Genomic DNA, 20437 nt, shown 5'->3' on the forward strand with positions numbered 1-20437 from the left:
CATTATCAGACGTGTATGGTATGTTCACATTATTGGATACAGACCAATATACATATTTAAAAACAGTTAAAAAAAACCTGCATCCATAAGGTACATAACTTATGTTTGCTATTTATAAAGTATGATCAATTAGTATATAGTGAAATTCAAATAATTCAGCCAAAAAAAAATCAGATGCCTTCAAATCAAAGAACTGAATATGCATATTACAATTATGCACAAGGAGTTGAAAACCACATTTTGAAAACACACACAAAAATAATACTTTTAATCTGTGTGTTTGTTTTGTTTCTTAAAAGTACATAGTTTACCTGTGAAACTCATTGGGTGCAATCTTCAGCCCCAAAACAACCAGTGGAACTTTTGTCATTGACTTCAGCTGGAGAGAAATTGCATCCATTTGCCCTGATAGACCATGGACAGTCCATACATAAAAGGGTTTTTTTTTTTTCCATATGAAGATTAGAAGAGGCTGCTGGACAGGGCTGGTTCTAAAGGGCGGCCAGGTTGGGCACTGGCCCGAGGGCCCCGGAGCTACAGAAGCCCCTGAGGGACCCTCCACTCCCCTTCTGCGATCCATGCCCCCCACGCCCCCCACTTACCTGTCAGCCGGCTTTTTAGCATTGCCCTTAATGAAGATGGCGGCCACAGCTTCCCTAAGGTACTGAAGCCGCTGCCACCATCTTAGTTGATGGCAGAGATGTGCGCGCATAGCATGCATGTGTGCCATCAACAAAGATGGTGGCGGAGGCTTCATTCCCCTTAGGGAAACTGTGGCCGCCATCTTCATTAAGGGCAATGGTAAAGACTAGACAGGTAGGGGGTGTGGGGGGCGCATGGGGGGCCACACGCATGAGCACACACACACACACACCAGGGGGCCAGGGCAAGCTGATGCCCAAGAGCCTCCACATGCCTGGAGCCGGCCCTGCTGCTGGATGAGGCCAATGGCCCATCTAATCCAGCATCCTCTTCTCACAGTGGCCAACCAGTTCACTGTGAAAAGCCTGCAAGCAGAACTTGAGTGCAAAGAGCACTCTCCCTTCCCACAGTTACCAGCAACTGATATTTGGAAGCACACTGGAAGCACCATGGATTTATATAATGGCATTATGTTATTGGCAGTTTTATTTTCAATACCTTTCCTAATGATCCCTAGCATGGAATTTAACAGCTTTTTAACTGCTGCCGCACACAGGATTGACATCTTTATTAAGCTATCCTCTACAATCCCAAGGTCTTGTTCCTGGTCCATAAGCATACATATGAAATTAAGGGTTTTTTTGCTCCTATATGCATAACTTCACACTTGTTTGCATTGAATTACATTTGCCATTTTATCGCCCATTCATCCAATTGAGAGAGGTCCTTTTGGAGCTCTTCACAATCCCTTTTTGCTTTAGTAACTCTGAACAATTTAGTATCATCAGCAAACTTGGCAACCTCACTGCTCTATCATCTAACTCTAGATCTTTTATGCTTGGGGGACTCCACTTTCTACATCTCTCCAGTGGCAGAACTGTCCATTCCTGTTCTCTGCTTCCAGCTGCTTAACTAGGTCCTGATCCACAAAAGGATCTCTCCTCTTATTCCATGAGTGGAATAAGTTTACTAAGGGGTCTTTGGTGAGATACCTTGTCAAAAGCTTTTTGAACGTCCAAGTACACTATGTCAAACAGATCTTATCTATCTATATGCTTGTTGACACTCTCAAAGAACTCTAATAGGTTAGTGAGGCAGGACTCACCCATGCAGAAGCTCTTTGTGCCTGAGAGCAGGAATTTAAGCCACACCTCCTGGACTCATTGGCAATAGCAGCTGAGAGGAACCAACCACACATATACATTTAGAACTACAGCCTTCCTCATTAGGCTGTTCTAAATTACTATGCCAGTTATCCTCCAGTTGAAATTCTACTCCTGCAAAAACAAAAAAGTGCTATGTATTTATTTATTAAATTTATATTATTTATTACATTTATACCCCACCTTTATTTTCATGACAGAAACCCAAGGTGGCTTACATATGGTTCCCAGGCAATCTCCCATCCAGGCACTGACCAGACCGGACCTTGCTTAGCTTCAGGAGGGAGCTGACCTTATGTGCCTTCAGACCATAGCGTGGGACCTATATTCCACCATTCTTCCTAGAAAGAGCCCAGGGCAGCAAACAAAAACATTCTAAAATATATTGAAATAAAACATCTTTAAAAACATATTAAAACAAAACATCTTTAAAAAAAATTGTTTAGAAAAAACAGCTTTAAAATATCTTTAAAAAACAGCTTTAAAAACATCTTAGAAAGCCGTTCCAACACAGATGCAGACTGGGATAAGGTCTCTACTTAAAGGGCTTGTTGAAAGGGGAAGGTCTTCAATAGGCACCGAAAAGATAAAAGAGATGGTGCCAGTCTTATAATTAAGGAGAGGGAATTCCAAAGGGTAGGTGCCACAACACTAAAGGTCTGCTTCCTATGTTGTGTGGAACAGATAAGATGGTATCTGCAGGAGGCCCTCACCTGCAGAGCATAGTGATTGACTATGCTCTGCATAAGGGGTAAGACGATCTTTCAAGTATCCTGGTCCCAAATGCATAGGACTTTGTACAGCAAAACCAGAACCTTGAACTTGGCCTGGTAGCTAATGGGCAGCCAGTGCAATTCTTTCAGCAGAGAGGCAACATGTTTACAATATTCTATCCCTATGAGTAGTCATGCCACCACATTTGCATCAGCTGCAGCTTTTGGACCAACCTCAAGGGCAGCCCCACATACAGCACATTACAATAATGAAGCCTGAAGGTTAACAGTGCATGGACAACAGTGGTCAGGCTATCCTGATCCAGAAATGGCCACAGCTGTCTTATGAGCCGAAGGTGGTAAAAGGCACTGAGCCATTGAGGTCACCTGGGCCTTCTGTGACAAAGATGGATTCAGGAGCTCCCCCAGACTATGAATCTGCTCTTTTAAAGGGAGTACAATCCCATCCAAACCAGGCAATTGACCAATTATCCAAACTTGGGAACCACCAAACCTCAGCACCTCCATCTTGCTAGAATTGAGACTCAGTTTATTGACCCTCATCCAGCCCACCACCAAATCCAGGCACCTGTCCAGGGCTCGCACAGCCTCTCCCAGTTCAGATGTTACAAAGAAATAGAGCTGGATATCATCAGTGTACTACTGACACCTCACCCCAAATCTCCTGATGACTGCTCTCAAGAGCTTCATATAGATGTTTAACAGCATTAGGGACAAGATGGTGCTCACAGCACAACTGCCAGGGGGACAATCACCCACTGCTATTCTCTTAAAATTACTCTAGAAGTAGGATCAGAACCACTGTAAAACAGTGCCTCTGATACCCACCTCACCAAGTTGGCCCAGAAGTATATCATGGTCAATGGTATCAAAAGCTGCTGAGAGACAAAGTAAGAATAACAGGATCACACTCCCCCTGTCCTTCTCCCGATAAAGGTCATCCATCAGGGCGACCAAGGCCAATTCAATCCCATAACCAGGCCTGAACCCAGATTGGAATGGGTCAAGATAATCCGTTTCATCCAAGAGTATTTGCAGTTACTGGACCACAATCCTCTTGATCACCTTCCCTAAAAAGGGAGCATTTGTAACTGGGCAGTAGTTGTCATTAAACCAATGGGTCCAGGGTGGGCTTTTTCAGGAGTGGTCAGAGCACCACCTCTTTCAGGGTGGCTAGGACCACTCCCTCCCATGAAGATGCATTGACCACATGCTGGATCCACTTGATCATACCCCTTGGCAAGCTTTAATAAGCCAAGAAGGACAAGGGTTGAAAGGACACATTGCTGGCCGCATTGTCGCAAGCACCTTGTCCCCATCATCAGGCCACATCAACTTAAAGTGATCCCAAGATGATTCAGCAGACTATTACACATATTACACCACTGTGGCTGAATTGCAGTAAATTAATTTTATTCTGAGGCAATGACAATCTGTCCCAGTGTAACACTAGTAGCTAGGTGAAGTTAGTACCTTAGTAAAAAATGATGGCATGGATCCTGTGATAATTTAAGGAAGTTTATGCTAGATAGAGGAAGGCAATGGTAAACCACCTCTGAAAACCTCTTACCGTGAAAACCCTATAAACAGAGTATCCAAAATGCAACACAAGATAGTGCTGGAAGATGAGACACCCAGGTCAGATGGCACTCAACAAGCTACTGGGGAAGAACAAAGGACAAGTACAAGTAGCGCTGTGACTAATGACGCAGCTGGACCAAAGCCGAAAGAAAGCCCAGAGGCTGATGTGCACAGATGTGAAAGGAGAGTCCAGAGTTGTACGATGTACACAATAGGAACATGGAATGTGAGAAGCAGGAACCAGGGAAAGTTAGAGATTGTCAAGCAAGAAATGGAACTCATGAACATTACAATACTTGGTGTGAGTGAATTAAAATGGATGGGAATGGGGCACTTTCAATCAAGCAACTATAAAATATTTTATGCAGGAAATGAGAAATATACAAGAAATGGGTTTGCTTTAAAAGTGAGAAGTGATGTAGCAAAAGCAATTAGGAGCTATAACACAAGGTATGAGTGAGTTATATCAATGAGATTAAACGGGAAACCAATGAACATAACCATCATCCAAGTCTATACTTCAACAGCAAACACAGAAGAGGAATTGGAGAGATTTTACACAGTACAGGAAGAAATTGATCACACATGAAAACAAGATGTGCCATTATCATGGGGGACTGGAATGCAAAAGTAGGGAACAGATAAGAACTAGGAATTGTGGGGAAATGGGGCTTAGGAGACAGAAATGAAGCAGGAGAAAGACTTATTGAATTCTGTGAAGCTAATAATTTGTTTCTTGCAAACACATTTTTTTAGGAACCAAAAAGATAACTGTACACGTGGACATCACCAAATGTACACATGGACATCACCAATATAGGAATCAAATTGATTATATAATTGGTAGCAGAAGATGGAGAAGTTCCATACTTTCTGCAAAAACAAGACCAGGAGCAGACTGTGGTACAGATCATGAACTGATCATACAGAAAATCAGAGTAAAGCTAAAGAACAACAACAAAGCAATCATAATGCTAAAATACAATTTAAATAACATCCCAGAAAAATATAAAGATCAAATAGGGAACAGATTTGAGGCTTTAAACTTAGTTGACAGAGAACCAGAAGAACTATGGACTGAAGTCAAAAACATTATCAGGGAAGAATGCAAAAAGGCAATACCTCTCATTAAAAAGAGAGAAATACCTCAATGGATGGCTGATAACTCTTAAAATGGTTAAAGAGAGAAGGAATGCAAAAGCAAAAGGAGATAGAAACATGGTTAGAACCCTAAACGCAACAATACAGTGTCTACTATGTAGAAACAAAGAGAACTATTACAATAGTTATTGTAAAGAAACAGAAGAGGACAACAAAAAGGGCAGAACAAGAGCCCTATTCCAAAAGATTGGAGAAATGAAAGGGAAATTTAAACCAAGAGTAGGGATCTTGAATAATCAACAGGGGAACACACTGACTGATCAAGATGAAATAAAAGGAAGACGGAAGCAATACACTGAAGAATTCTATAAAAGAGATGCAAGGATGACAGATTCATTCATGGAGGAACCATATGATGAAAAACCAGAAATTTTAGAATGTGAGGTGAAAACTGCTCTTAAAATACTGGGAAGAAACAAATTACCAGGAACAGATGGCATACCAATAGAGTTGCTACAAGCAACTGAGACTGAATCTGTCCAAATTGTGACTAAAAGTTGTCAAGAAATATGGAAAACTAAACAATGGCCCACAGACTGGAAGCGTTCCATATACATCCTAATTCCAAAGAAAGGGGATCCCAGGGAATGCAGTAATTATCAAACTATTGCCTTAATATTCCATGCAAGTAAAGTAATGCTCAAGATTCTACAACAAAGGCTCTTACCATATATGGAGCGAGAAATGCCAGACGTCCAAGCTGGATTTAGAAAGGGAAGAGGCACCAGAAATCATATCACAAGCATATGTTGGATAATGGAATGGAGCAAGGAATTTCAGAAGGAAATCACCCTGTGCTTTATAGATTATAGCAAAGACTTTGATTGTGTATATTATGAAAAACTATGGAATGCTTTAAAAGAAATGGGGGTACCACAGCACCTGATTGTCCTGATGTGCAACCTATTCTCTGGACAAGAGGCTCAGGGTCAATTGTTTTAAGATCCCAATGTGTCTGTTTGTTCCACAGTGTAGGGCTTTTTAAAAGCCATGCATCCAATATCATGGATCCATAGTGAACCATCAGCCCTTTATGATAACCAACCTTGGGGCCCGACCACAAAATGTTTTATGAAGGATCATCAAGCATCTGACAGACCACAGGAAGTGCTTGGTGGGCTATGATCAGGTAGATAATTCACAAGTTGTGCAGATCTGAACAATATTTTAATTACAGTGGTAATGTGTTTAGGGTTGTGGCTGGGCATTGTATTCTAAAACCAGTCCATAAAATTTATTTTGCCAGTACTTAGGCTTACAAGATCAGGGCATCTGTACTTCACACCACCAACTAACTCACATTGGGAATTGCTGATATGTTCATCATTGAGGGAGGGATGTTGGTCAGTGGTAGATCACGTACCTTGCATGCAGAAAGTCTAGGACCAGTCCCTAGATATCTAGATAGAACAGTCTAGTGAAGAAAAGTTGTGGGCTGGCCCCAAGTTTAACATATGTGTTTCCTGTCTAAGAGTCTTTACAATATATGTATTAATCCTAATGTATAGAACAGCCTTTCCCAACCAGTGTGCCTCCAGATGTTGTTGGACCACAACTCCCATAAGCCTCAGCCAGCATTGTCAATGGTCAGGAAAGATGGGAATTGTGGTCAAACAACATCTGGAGGCACACTGGTTGGGAAAGGCTGGTATAGAATATTATACATCCAGACATGCAGACCTCCTCATGTCTAAAAGAGTTCAAAAGGGGGAAAGTCTTTTTCCCTCCCCTCCTTTGTTCTGGGCAGTCAGCCACAGTACTCTTTGTTCCATAAATAAAGCTGATAGCATACACCTGCCTGTAGTTAAGTTGACTGGTTAAGTTGACTAGGTCAGCCTTTCCCAACTACTTGGTCACCAGATGTTGTTGGACCACAATTCCCATTTTTCCTGACCATTGGCAATGCTGGCTGAGGCTGATGGGAGTTGTGGTCCAACAACATCTGGAGGCCCACTAGTTTGGAAAGGCTTGACTAGGTGAACAAGTTAGGTAGCCCCCCCCCTTGCTGTCTCTAGCAGGCAGCAGGTGTAGACAGCAGCTGCAAGGTAATGTCTTTGAGACTTTTCCTATAAAATGGAAACGATTCTCTGTAGCTCTATCAGTGTTTCAGACTGACCTAAAATATTGTCATGCTGTTGCTGAGAACCAGAAGTCTGCCACCCACAAGGGTGAGATTATTCAATTCTTTCCAGATAAGAGATAGAAATGTATTGAAATATGCTCAGGGAAATGTAACTTTTTTGTAATGTAACTTGTATAATGTATCAATAATAATAATAATATTTTATTTGTTAGTCGCCTATCTGTCCGAACTAACGGACACTCTAGGTGACGTACAACAATATAAAAACAATATACAATCAAAAAGCCACAATCATCAATTAATCTAAAACCATCCTTCAATTAATACATTGTAAAAACTAATCCACCCCAGAAATCCTATAGGCCTGCCTGAATAGCCTGGTCTTTAAGGCTCAGCGAAAACCCATCAGGGAGGAGGCATGTCGAAGGTCAAGAGGAAGTGAATTCCAAAGGGTGGGGGCCACAATTGAAAATGCCCTCTCTCTGGTCCGCACCAGCCTAGCTGTTTTGACTGGTGGGACCGAAAGAAGGTCCAGAGCTTGGAAAAGTTACTTTTTTGAACTACAACTCCCATCAGCCCAATCCAGTGGCCATGCTGGCTGGGGCTGATGGGAGTTGTAGTTCAAAAAAGTAACTTTTCCAAGCTCTGAGAAGGTCTTGTGAGGCTGATCTTGTCTGGCGGCATAACTGGTGATACTGGAGGCGTTCCTTCAGATAAACTGGGCTGAAACCGTATAGGGTTTTAAAGGTCAACACCAACACCTTGAATTGGGCCCGGTAAACAACTGGTAACCAGTGTAGGTCTACCAACACTGGAGTGATATGATCCCGGCAACAGCTATGCTTTATCAAGCATGCCATCAGATTCTGTACCAGCTGTAATTTCTGGACCGTTTTCAAGGGTAACCCCACGTAGAGCGCATTACAGTAGTCTAAGTGAGAGGAGACCAGGGCATGTATCACTCGTGGCAGCAGATGCACAGGAAGGTAGGGTCGCAGCCTCTGTATCAGATGTAATTGATACCAAGCTGCCCGGCTCACTGCCGAAACCTGAGCCTCCATGGACAGCTGGGAGTCAAGAATGACCCCTAGGCTGCGGACCTGGTCCTTCAGGGGTAATCTCACCCCATTAAGCACCAAGTCTAAATCTCCCAACCTTCCCTTGTCACCCACAAGCAACACCTAGGTCTTGTCGGGGTTTAGCTTCAGCCTGTTCTCTCCCATCCATCCACTTACGGACTCCAGGCACTTGGACAAGGTATCCACAGCCAACTCTGGTGAGGACTTAAATGAGAGATAGAGCTGAGTGTCATCCACATATTGGTGACACTGCAGCCCAAAACTCCTGATGATGGCTCCCAGCGGTTTCACATAGATGTTGAATAGCATGGGGGAGAGGATAGAACCCTGTGGCACTCCACAATTGAGTGGATCAAGTAATCAAGTAATAGAACCTTATACTTTTATAAGATATGTTAACTATATGCTGCAATGTATACCAAATAAGCCTAGTATAAAATCCTGAGTTAGAATATAAATGAGAGGTACTGGCTAAGGCCACTGTAAGCCTTATGAATGCTATTATGAGCTACAACCAGTCAGGACTTTGACCCAAGCCTATATGATTCTGATCTACTGGCTAAAGCCAGATACACATGTACTTGTATATATGAAATGAATGTATAAAGAATAAATAAATATGATTTATAAAGATGTTCTGCTATCGAAATCCTGTTATTTTTCCTGAGATATCCCTAAACCTTAATATGGTTTTTGGTGGGACCATAGTTTGCCAAGACAAACCTAACTACTGGCAAAAACTGTGGAAGTTCATGTGACCACAAGTTTGTCATGTAAGTTGTCTGTGTAAATATGGACTAGGAGAGTTAGCAAGAACCCTCAATCCAGTGTTTGTACAAGAGAGAGATGGTTTGAGGCCATTTCAGGAGCCTGCTAGATGAGCTAGAGGGAGCCCCATGCTGACAAAGAGTCAAGGCAAGTTAAGAGCAGATACAGAAGAAGGTAAGTAACAAGCATTTCTTTAATTAAAATAGCTCGGACTAACAAGGGCACTGTAAGATCACTGTGTGCTAGGAGCCAAATCCTGGAAGAACGTATAATTTAGGAGCAAAATTCTAGGGATAGGAAACCTATAGAAACCTAGTTTTCAACATTACCCACTTAGGGAAGCTTGAAGGGACATAGTAAACCAGACTAAACTCCATGTTTGGAAAAGGGGTAAAGAGGAAACAATAGACTTAGCCTGTCTTAAAGACGCACACACCCAACAAGCTCTGTTTTCCCAAGTTAAAAAGGGTTAGGCTGCTGTAGATAAAAATAAAAGACTCACCTGGCAGTTTCCATCTTCTGTTTAGATTAAAAACTAATCTAGTTTGTCCAGGCTAGAGTGCAAGGCATCACTTAAAATTACAGGGGAACTTGCACTATTAAAGGGAAAAACTCCTACCCAAAGACCCAACTGTCCAACTGCATTACTGAGCTAGATTGACCAATGGTCTGATTTGGTACAAGGCAGCTGCCTAAGTCCCTATTCATCTTCAACATCAAACAAAATTAATTTATCTCAATATGATCCCACACCATTTCCAGTTAGGAATGCTGATGATGGCTCCCAGCGGTTTCACATAGATGTTGAATAGCATGGGGGAGAGGATAGAACCCTGTGGCTTCAGTGATATTTTTATAGTATTTTTGCTAAGAACAAAAAGTTTGTAATTCTTTCTCAAATCCATTTTATCTTCAGTGACATTCATTCATTCATGGCCATTGGAACAGGCACAGCCTCTTTCAATGGAACAGGCAAAACTTCTTTCATGTAGTTTATCATTCCCAGTGAATACCTGTCACCTAGATGTTAGAATACTAACCCAATTTCCTGTTACTTCAAATGATCACTCCATTTGTTAAACACTATCAAAATAATTGTCTTCCATCATAACATTCTGTATTTTCATATCCTGAACAGATGGTTCTGAACTTTATGTAGGTGATTAATTAAACAGCACATAACAGAAGTATTTTGTGCATGAACAAATTTTCTTCAACAAGATTTTATATTCTTTCAGCAACCAATTTCCTCTAGGGAACTGAAGCATATTTTTAACTATTCCACTACTTTTTAAGTATGTGCAGTATATGCTTTGAGGCTAATGTGCCACTACCTCTAAGACTTGAATAAGGACTTATGACTACTGAATAATGATGAATAAGCAGACACAGAATATCCAACAAACCACTGCGGATTCAGGAACATATTTGCATGCATAAGCAAAATTGGTACTCGTGACTAGAGAAAGCTCCTGTGTCTTCAAGAACTGGGGAGTGATATGCTAGAAGTTGTTACTCAAGTCACAATTTTCTGTAGTTCACTGATGGCAAACATCTCTCATGACTGAGCTTATAAGGTACGACAGCCATGTGGAGGTAATTGGAAGCATTTCTCAGTATGATTTCTCAAATGTGAATTGACCCAATTATGTGAAAATTCTCCAGCCAGCAATGGGTAGGAATGGGGGATGTGTTCACCCTGGAAACTCTCATCGTTTTGATTCAGATTTTTGGATGTAAATAATTTACATTGTTTTAATAAAAATGCCCTACTTTCATATGCATGTTTGCTATTGCAAACTTTCTTGCCTTTCATTCTGTTTTGTCATAATCATAGTTTGCCTATGAGCTGTGTAATTCCATTATGAAGAAAGGAGGCATACACACTGAAATAATGCTCTCTGAAATGTTCCTCAGAATCCTTTGCAATACAATAGACAAATATAAAGAACAACCTATTTTCATAGGAGAAAGTTTTAATGCCAAGAGGTAACTGATTTTGTTCTCTGATCAAGAATTGCTGCCTCTTAAACCTTTTCGTTTCCTTTTTGGTCCGTTGCATGAGCATTCAATAGACATCTTAAAAGATGCAACATTTAGCACCCATGTGTTAAAGTGAATCTAAGCCCTATTGGGTTAATCTCTTAAATTCTATAGCTAAAACAGTTGTCAGCTTTTCTTCAATAGTTTCTGAAGCCACAGGAGATTCTCATGCCTCATTTCTTTCTTTACTGATAAATCTTAGCAAGCTGGGAAGCTTTGCGGAGAAAAATCCTTCAGGGTAATCATTCTTTCATTCCATGTTCTAGATAGCTCTGAAAGTTCTTGTCACTGGTATACGAAGACTGCAAAGGTTTTATGAAAACAATGTGCTACATTTATTCTGACCACAATATATGAAATCTCTGTATGGTGAGGTTTTTTTAAAAAAAATAAATTATAAATATGTATAGATTATTTAAAGAATTCATTTGAAAAGTCTTAACTGGCAGAAAGAGAGAGACTATAAAGAATTCACCAAGCACAGACAGCAAGAACTTCTTTAACTTTCCTTCTTTCATAGTAGTCACATAGTGATGATTCCAAATTTAACTGATCCTGAAGCCATTGTGATCTCTGCCTATGTGGGTCCTACAGACATCAGCTGGAATAAAACTTGCAAAATATTAGAGTAGTCATCTGAATGAGAACAATGCAACCAATAGTCCCCATGAGTCCAATTTTTAAAAAATAATTTTTGGTTGCAAACTTTGTAATCAGCTAGTCCAAACATTCGACTAATACATCAAAGTGCTGAACTTTTCTTATAAATAGTTGCGAGTGAAGGGGCGAAATAAGACAAGGACACATCAGCTTGGGTTGAACAAGGGCCACTTTATTAAACTATACAAAAACACCTTTTAAAGTGACCTGCAGAGGGAAACCTAGGTGCGGAACTATCTATAAGCAAGCATCTTGCCATACAGCTCACGGGCGACCAGCCCCTGCTTGGGACAAGGGCAAGCCCCATCTGCTTACCCCTTCCACCAGCCACACCCGTAGGTGAGTAGGGGGGCCTTCTCAGGTCACCCCCCCCGGGGCCGCACAACCCTCGGGTGGATGAGTTAAGTTGGCCCCAAAAGCAGCCCATATCCTGCCCTCAAGCCGCAAAGCTCTGACAGACAGGCCTCTGGAACCGCCAATCACCTCCAAAGGTGCCTAAGGGGGCCACCGAGCTGTCCTTACCTATTTCCCTTTCCGCACCTTCCCACACCAGTGCCCCAATTATAAACTGCCCTCCTAAGGCAATTAAACTTTGACCATAACAAAATAGCCAAATTAGCCAAATTCACCTATTAATCACAACGCCCCCTAACCCGATTCCATCCTACTCTCACAGTGTGGAGTAGGCAAAAAACCTTCCCGCCAAACAAGGGTGAGCAGGGTAAAAATTCCTGCTCTGTCCCAAAGAGACCACTGAACACACTATAAGAGAGGGAGGGCAGGGTGGGCATCGCTCGTTGAAAGAGGAGGTAGGAGGAGGGGCCTGGCCTTAAATAGGCCCATGGCCCCTCCCCTCCCTGCCGCACGTCACGCACACATAACGCTGCGACACACAACGTTGCCCTTAATGAAGATGGCTGCGGCAGCATCGCTCCCTCCTCGCAACTATGTTCCGCTTATCCATGCTGTGCAGGTAAGTGGGGCTTCATTTCTAAGACAACAGAACTACCTCAGCAATGGTAAAACTTATAAATTGCAATTAAAAGGCATGTTACCAAATTCTTCCAAGCTACACAGTAAGTGGATTGGATTATGAAAGACCAACCCAGATTGTGTTTGTATTTTGACAAATTTGTAGGGCAGTACAATATCTGAGAGAGGAGGTCAGGTCTCCTGCTCCCCTGGTGCATTCACTATAGCTGCCCAATTTCCCTGGTTTTTAAAGTTTGATAGCAATATCTGTTGGCTATAGGTATGTTCTTAAACCAGGGTTGTTGTTGTTTTGCCTATTAGTCAGTATCTATATATTATGCTTTGATTTCATATACTTTTGCATATAACTAGTTGCTTTTTAAAAAAACCAAAAACACAACTCACCAATGCAGATGTGGCTTGGACATATACAGGTACTCAATTCAAGAGCTGATCCAATGTGGACAAAGCTCAATCAAGTCAGTTTCAACTTCATAGAATCATATGCTATAAGTCTATAAAGCAAGAATTACCAAATTCTGCTCATAAACCCCTTTAAAATGGCCTCCAGCCCTAGTGCCCTCCATACATTTTCTGGATTATAGCTCCCATCACGTCTGACCATTGGCCTTGCTGACTGGGGCTGATATCTGGAGAACACCAGGCTACTCCAACTTATCAGTTTTGATGTTCATCAGCAGTACATTTTTACTTTAGAAGTGACACCCCCCTGCAAGCTATTGCTCTTTGTTCTCAGTCCCAAAGCCCACCCAAGGTAACTGCTTATATCTATATGCTAATACCAATTCCAGTCTTTTTGTGCTCATGCTTATGGAGTCAAATCATGCCACTAATCCACAAGAGAGAAATACCAGCAGATTCAAGGTAATCCCAGGGTACAAACATATACAAAACATTGGTGGGGTGGAGAGAGAAAACCCCCAAACCAACACCATAATAATTCAGTTGCATGGACCATTGAGAGACTGAAAGGAAAAATAATCTGAAAACTGGATTGAGGTGTGTGTGGGGTTGGATAGAATGAAGTAGCTGGAACAGGAGTACGCAGAAACACATACACATATGTATAGAAGAAGGAACCATCACATGGTTTACATAAGTCACTTCCTAGAACACATAAGCTATTTTTCAATGTTTCCAGGGAAGGAAGAGAAAGCTGCTCATAAACATCAATTGGGAAATTAAGACATTTAAGGTAGCTGGAACTGGGCACAAGTGTGTCTACCCCACCTGTCTCCCCCAATGAGAGAACCCCCAAAAAACAATAGTCCAATGAGGACTGAGCATGCTCAGATCAGATGAACCTTTAGGTTTCATTTTCCACTTTCAAACAGTGCTGAATTTATAACCTGCTAAAAAGAATTTTGTTTTATTTTTAGATATAATTATCCAGACTTCCTTTGATGTCATTTTTAAAGTAGAGCAGTGGAGTTAAACTGTTCTGCATTGGCAAGAGTATTATTTTGATCCTAATAAACCTGTCAATACAAGGCAACAGTTGAGAAACATTACATATTGCTTGGTTTGAAAGGTTCATGAAGAAGCATGTAAGTAGTTAATATCAATTCACCTGCACTAAAGTAGAACTAGCTCAAATACGCTCAAATTCTAGTTGTGCCAAGCTTCCATTTCAACATGCAGTGGTCACATTGGTCTTTCTGCTTGACAGGTATGTTAAAATGATCTGCTTTGACGGGAACACCAATGCCCTTTTATCGCAACGGTAGAACAATCCATTTGTCTCAATTTCCTTCAAGCTAGAGTTGTTAAGCAACCCTGCTGTACTGTATCTTAGCAGAATTGGACATTTATTGGTCTTTATTTAGCTGACAGCTTTTACTGCTCAGTTTCACTTGTTCCGTGGTGTACCCCACATCTTGTCTTCAGATGGCTAATAATGTCCTTGTAATTGTGAGGATTTTTCTTTATCAGCAAGAAAACCTAAACAATATTAATTAGTTTGTTAATGGTTGTGGGGTGGGGGAGTGCAACCTGCTTAATCCGGATCTTAATTGCTTAATTGTTTTAAGTAAAACCAGATAGATAGATTCACTAATAGGCAAAAAAAACCCTTGCGGTTTAAGAACTTAACTATATAGCCCACAGATATTTCTATCAAACTTTAAAAAGCAGAGAAATTGGGTAGCTGTAGTGAATGCACCAGGGGACCTGACTTCCTCTCTGAGATATTGTACTGCCCTACAAATTTGTCAAAATTTAAAAAACAATTTAGGTTAGCCTTTCACAGTCCAATCCACTTGCTGTGTAGCTTGGAATAATTTGGTAACATGTGCCTCTGAGCATATGGTGACTGGTGGCAACACCTGCCATCCAAAGATGGACAATTATACTTTTGTATGTTTGTTGGTGTTCTTACTTTGCTTCTTTCCTGTGTTACTAATGTTTCTACAGAAAATCTAATCTAGAAAATTTTATTTCCTTCATTATTCATCCTAGAAATCTATGTCAAATTTATTTTTATTACTTTCAAAGCCTTTTTGTTGGCCAATGTCATATGATGGTGAAGACAGCCTTTTGTGTTTCAAATTGAAGGTTATGTTCTACTGCTATTTTGGGTGCATTAACAATTGAAACTGAAACTGCAGTTTGATGTAAAATCAGACTGATTACAATATGTTGCTACTTCAGCAATGGCTCTAGCTGGTGGAAAAAAGAGGATGCATGTTTTCAGCCTGCTATGTTGAAACCACTTCATTTAAGGCAAGGTGGGCATGGCCAATTAAAAACACAGAGCACACATAGAAATTTTCTAGAATATATTTCACCTCCCACTGTTTTATCTTGTGCACATTGAGACACTCCTGATGTCCACTGGAGTCTATTTTGCAGAATAGTCAGTGCCATTATTGCACAATTATTTTTGGACATTTTTAGTGTAAATTTTGCAAAGTGTTGCTGTGCTTCCCCAAGGCTGGGGGATGTGGACCTAGTGCTCAATGGGGTACAATTGCCCCTGAAAGACCAGGTCTGCAGCCTGGGGGTCTTTCTTGACTCCCAGCTGTCCATGGAGGCTCAAGTCTCGGCTGTGAGCCGGGTGGCACTGTATCAACTCCATCTGATACGGAGGCTGCGCCCCTACCTTCCCAACCATCTGCTCCTACCGGTGGTACATGCCCTGGTCACCTCTCGCCTAGACTACTGTAATGCGCTGTACATGGTGTTACCCTTGAAAACGGTCCGGAAGCTGCAGCTGGTACAGAATGTGGTGGCTCGTCTGATTAAAGGCAGCCGCCGGCAAGATCACATCACTCCAGTGCTGAAAGAGTTGCACTGGCTACTGGTTGTTTACCGGGCCCAATTCAAGGTGTTGGTTTTGACCTTTAAAACCCTACACGGTTTTAGCCCAGTCTATCTGAAGGAGCACCTCCAGCATCGTCAGGGATGCCGCTCAACAAGATCAGCCTCAGAAGACCTTCTCTCAATCCCACCGGTTAAAACAGCTAGACTGGTGAGGACTAGAGAGAGAGCTTTTTCAATAGTGGCCCCCACCCTGTGGAACTCTCTCCCAAATGATCTCCGCCATGCCCCTTCTATGATGAGCTTCCACCGGGCCTTGAAGACCTGGCTCTTCAGGCAGGCTTTTGGGGTGGGTTAGGTTTTTATTGTTATGGTTTTAAATGTTAATGTTTTAATGTATTGTTTTTTATCTTGTACGTCGCCCAGAGTGGCTGGACAACCAGCCAGATGGGCGACTAATAAATTTAATAAATAAATAAATATCCACAGAAATAGAAACAAAAGAAAATTATTTCCTATAGGAGACTTCACTAAAATTGCAAAGTAAATCAGACATATTTAAAGTGACCATCTGAACTATATCAACTGTCTTAATAATGTTGCTTCCTCCTTGCTAAAACAAGATCAGCACAGCACATGTCTTCTTTGTATATTTTTGGGCTGATTGGAGGTGTTGCCACCACTCACCATATGCTCAGAGGCACATGTTACCAAATTCTTCCAAGCTACACAGGAAGTGGATTGGACTGTGAAAGACCAACCTAAATTGTGTTTGCATTTTGACAAATTTGTAGGGCAGTACAATATCTCCGAGAGGAGGTCACATCTCCTGCTCCCCTGGTGCATTCACTATAGCTGCCCAATTTCCCTGCTTTTTAAAGTTGGATAGAAATATTTGTGGGCTATAGGTACGTTCTTAAATGGCAAGGTTTTTTCCTATTAGTGAATTTCTCTGCTTTTGAATCCGGGAGGTAAGAAATGGGATCTGGTGCAAGTTTGCTGAGAATGCATTGATTATTTGCATGTTTACTGAGTTCATTGGGATTTACTCCTCTTCAATCATGCTTAGGATAGGTGAAACTGACCACAGGGGATCGGGGGGGAGGAGGAGAAGGGCAGAGGGGAGGAGGGGGATGGGAGCAGGCAGGAGGGGCAGCAGAGAAGGACAGGTTTGATCATTTGCATGTTTATTGAGCTCAGTGGGATTTATCCCCATGCAGTCATGCTTAGGATAGGTAAAACTGACCAGGGGGGAGGCGGGGAGGACTGGAGTGGGCAGGGGAGGAGGAAGGAAGAGGGGAGGGGAGGAGGAAGGGAGAGGAGAGGGGAAGGAAGGGAAAGCCAGGTCTGATTATTTGCATGCCTATTGAGTTCAATGGGATTTACTCTTATGCAATCATGGTTAGAATAGGTAAAACTGACTATGGGGGAGGAGGAGGGGGAAGGGGAAGGAGTGGATTAAGGGGGCAAAGGAAGGGGGAGGGGAGGGCAGGTTTGATCGTTTGCATTCTTATAGAGTTCAGTGGTACTTACTTCCATGCAATCATGCTTAAGATAGGTAAATCTGACCATGGGGATGAGGAAGGGGAGGGGGAAGGAGGGGATTGGAAGGGGATGAGGAGGAAGGGAAAAAGGAAGGTGGAGGGAAGGTGGAGGGAAGGGGCAAGAGGGAGGGATTTCTGTGCAATCATGTTTGGAAATGGACTGCCTTCCAGTTGATCCCAACTTATGGCCACCCTATGAATAGGATTTTCATGGTAAGTGGTATTCAGAGGTAGTTTTACCATTGCCTTTCTCTGAGGCTGAGAGGCAGTGACTGGCCCAAGGTCACCCAGTGAGCTTTATGGCTTTGTGGGGATTCAAACCCTGGTCTCCCATGTCATAGTCGAACACTGACCTGGGGGAGGGGCAGGGAGGATAGGAGGAGAGGGAGGGGAGGAGATCGGGTGTGTGGACACTGGGCAGGGGCAAAGCCCTTTTCCTTTACAAAAGGAAAACATTGTGAACAGTATCATTGCTTTTCACCGTTTCCCCTAACTTTTTATTCTACAGGAGGCACATGTAGTCTCCCACCCAAATTTAAACCAAAGCTGTCCCTGGCCACATCCACACCAGACCTTTATTTCACTTTGGACAGTCATGGTTTCTCTCAAAGAATCCTGGGAATTGTAGTTAGTGAAGGGTGCTGAGAGTTGCTAGGAGATGCCCTGTTCCTCTCACAGACCTTCAATCAGAGTGGCTGACTGTTAAACCAGTCTGGCCACTGGAGCTCTGTCAGTGGAATAGGAGTCTCTTCTCAGCACTCTTCACAAACTACCCTTCCCAGGATTCTTTGGGGGAAGCCGTGGCTGTCTCAAGTGGGCTCCTGTTGGGAGGAAGGGCGGGATATAAATTAAATAATAAAGAGATAATAAAATAAAATCAAAGTATGGTGTGGGTATGCCCCCCTGATTAGCCAAGCGAAGCAGCTGTGAATCTGGCTTTTACAACACTGACAGTTGTTTCTTACTGAGTATGCCCGACACTATCATTCGGTTCAATGCAAAATTTCTTAAAGTAATTAAAAATCAGCCAGGCATTTTTTAAACTTTTAAACTGCAGAAGATGAAGGTCAGAGTATGGGGCAAGGTCAGTAATAGGATTACAGGTACTCTGTGAACATGGCTGATTTTTAATGAATTTCAACAGATTATGAGAACTCAGAGAGAAAAAAGTCCAAAAGGGCTCTGGGGTTTTTCTCTCTCTTGTTAGACTTTGAACTCCCTATTCTCCCTGACTGTTTTGTGAATCATCATGAAAATTGAGAGGGTTGTTAAGCAAGTATTTCTGAGTTCAGGACTATAAGTTTTGTAAGGTTTTGTTTTGAAATGAGCTTATGGGAAGTAAGGGGTATTTTCAATTTAACATTGCGGAATGTGAAAAATCCATGCTGGCTATAGTATACAGCCACTCTTGTGGCTGTATAGTACTGGTATAATTACAACATGTCCCAGGCTGAGTTTGCAGTATAGTATGGACAGTATACTAGAATTGGCATACACTGTGATATATCACACATTCATTCCCTGTATCATGTCCTGTAGATAGTTCTTAAGTATTTCTTTCTTAATTCAACTCTATTTATAGGTGGCACCCCTCTCTTCACTGGAGATAGGGGAGAGGATGAAGCTCAGTCATAGAAAGTATGTTTTGCATGCATAATGTCTTGCTGTCAATCTCTGGCATCTCTGACTGATTTCTGTCCTTAATAGAACAGAAACAGATGAACCTATGATCTGACTTAGTCGTTCTCTTCACGCATCATCACTTTCATGTTACTTTACATGGGAGTGGGGCACACCGAGTAGTCCTGCACTCAGCATCCACATGAATAGCACAAATGTCTGTGGAGATATAACATTTGCTTGGATGCAATCAGAACCCTGTTCTATCAGGATTATGGATCATGTGGAAACCTTTGCTCCCACAGCTAGGTCCCCAGTCCCTTCTACTGTTCCGAGCAATATGGACGTGATTATGAGTGGAGAGGGCTACTTCAGTCTCTGTTGAAGTACTTTAGGGAGAATCTTTTCTGATATAGACTCCTCAACCATTCACATTATCTGGGAAGACATTGTTTTCTGTTTTATCTATTAGGGAAAGTCATGCAGTGAATAGAAAGGGTATCTTTGGTAGCACCACTCATGAATATTATGAAAAGTTATGATGAAGTTGTCACTATTTATTAAATCCATACAATGTCTTTTTCCTTCTTTCCAGGGTGTGTGAGCAAATGCTCCCATCTCAAACATATTTTCTCTAAAGTCTATGAACTGATCCAGAAGTGCTGTTATATTCTATAAGATCTAAGTCCCTAATACACCAACCTTGATGTATATTCCATTACAAAATAGAAATTATGTCAAAGCTTAGGATAAGGGAGCAGTTGAAGTGCAAGATAAATATTAAGTAATATGGGATAGATGAATGAAAAGTAATAAAAATGTTTTCAAGGGCAATTAGCTTATTAGCAGTTTATAACATTACATGGAACCAACAATTTGGCTGCACAAACTGAGTTTTCATATATCAACATGCTCCAGGTAAAATTGTCATGAATTATTTCTAAATTGTGTCAGTTAATAGCTTATGTCTCACACGATGGACATATATCCTTCTGTACTGTTGCTCATCACAAATATTTGCCAAAAATGAATATAAATTCCATATGAAAATAGGCACATAACAACTAAAACTTTCACAGTTTCTCAGTTATAGCAATAAGTTGTTCAT

Source organism: Rhineura floridana, chromosome 5 (assembly GCF_030035675.1).
Source record: "Rhineura floridana isolate rRhiFlo1 chromosome 5, rRhiFlo1.hap2, whole genome shotgun sequence".
Lineage (NCBI taxonomy): Eukaryota > Metazoa > Chordata > Lepidosauria > Squamata > Rhineuridae > Rhineura > Rhineura floridana.